Source organism: Procambarus clarkii, chromosome 69, assembly GCF_040958095.1.
Source record: "Procambarus clarkii isolate CNS0578487 chromosome 69, FALCON_Pclarkii_2.0, whole genome shotgun sequence".
NCBI lineage: Eukaryota > Metazoa > Arthropoda > Malacostraca > Decapoda > Cambaridae > Procambarus > Procambarus clarkii.
The window spans coordinates 14,911,586-14,912,937 of NC_091218.1; positions in this window are offsets into that span (position 1 = coordinate 14,911,586).

Below are 1,352 nucleotides of genomic sequence, written 5' to 3' on the forward strand. Positions count from 1 at the left end.
CCTGGTCGAGGACCGGGCCGCGGGGACACTAAAGCCCCGAAATCATCTCAAGATAACCTCAAGATATTATTGTATATTCCCGGGTTTCGTGTGTATATCTCCAGGTGGAAGAGCATCAGAGAACACAGCATCTGTGTCACCCTTCATAACATCACTCTTATAAGTGTATTTATTTATTTATAAATTTTATTTACTGAACCCATACTAATTTTTGTCTCAATGCAATTCTTAAGCTTTGCCTTTATCACTTGCTCCAAAACGCAGCCCGTAAATAAGCAATCTTCATAAACAATCGTCAAGTGCTCGTTAATGAGTGAGAAAATGCTTTCCATACAAATCTTTAATGATGACGCGTTCGTATTTTGATCAAAATGAGCTTCGCTAACGGCCTGTGTTCGATTCGCACCTGTATCAATGCTTCACACACATATTTCGAACACAAACAATTGCAAACAAAACCTGAACACCTAACTTAACCTAATCCAGGCCTATCAACACAATTCTAATATATAATAATTACAATTTTCATGTCAGAAAATGACGATTTTGAATACGCAGTGCATTCAATTTTACGAATGATTCTTCTGGGTCGATGGCAGCTTGCACGAGGATAGTTTGAGGATAGTGTTGTGATAGTTTACCCTCATTCCTGCACGACTATTGCAATGTTTTCATCAGCTGGACAAGATCACTATGCAACCCGTCCATCCAGCATTCTACCTTATGGACCCCAACGTACAAAATATAAAGTATTATGTAAAGCAGCGGCTGACAAATATCTACGTTTTCTATGTATCGGTGTCGATAGGTTAGATGATTCGCGTGTGTCCATACACTGTATTTTGTACGCTGGGGTAAATTAGCTGAATGGGCTGCACTCTTCCCTCTGGTCCTACCAGCTGAAACACGGAGGAGGCCTGGTTGACGATCGGGCCGCGGGGACGCTAAGCCCCGGAACGACTCCAAGGTTCACTACCGAACATTTCACCGTGACAGTTGTAGTTGAGATGTTGTAGTAGCTATAGCAAAAAAAAATGTGACATATAGTTTACAATTAAATGAAAGTATAACAAAATGGATATTTATAAGGTGTTTAAAATATATTCCCTAAATACAAAAAAATGTAAAATTTGATTCGTATTGGATAAGTTTAGAATTAGTAAAAGACTCGAGTAACATTGGTTTCAAAATAGGGATGTTGACCTACAGTATTGGACACTTTACCGAATGAAATTAAAAGTGGGATTGGTAGATTGGGTCAAGCCTAGAAAAGACCTATTTATAGATGAGTTTGGTTGGACAAGAATAGGAGCTGCCTAATATGTCTAATATGGGCCAATATGATTCTATAG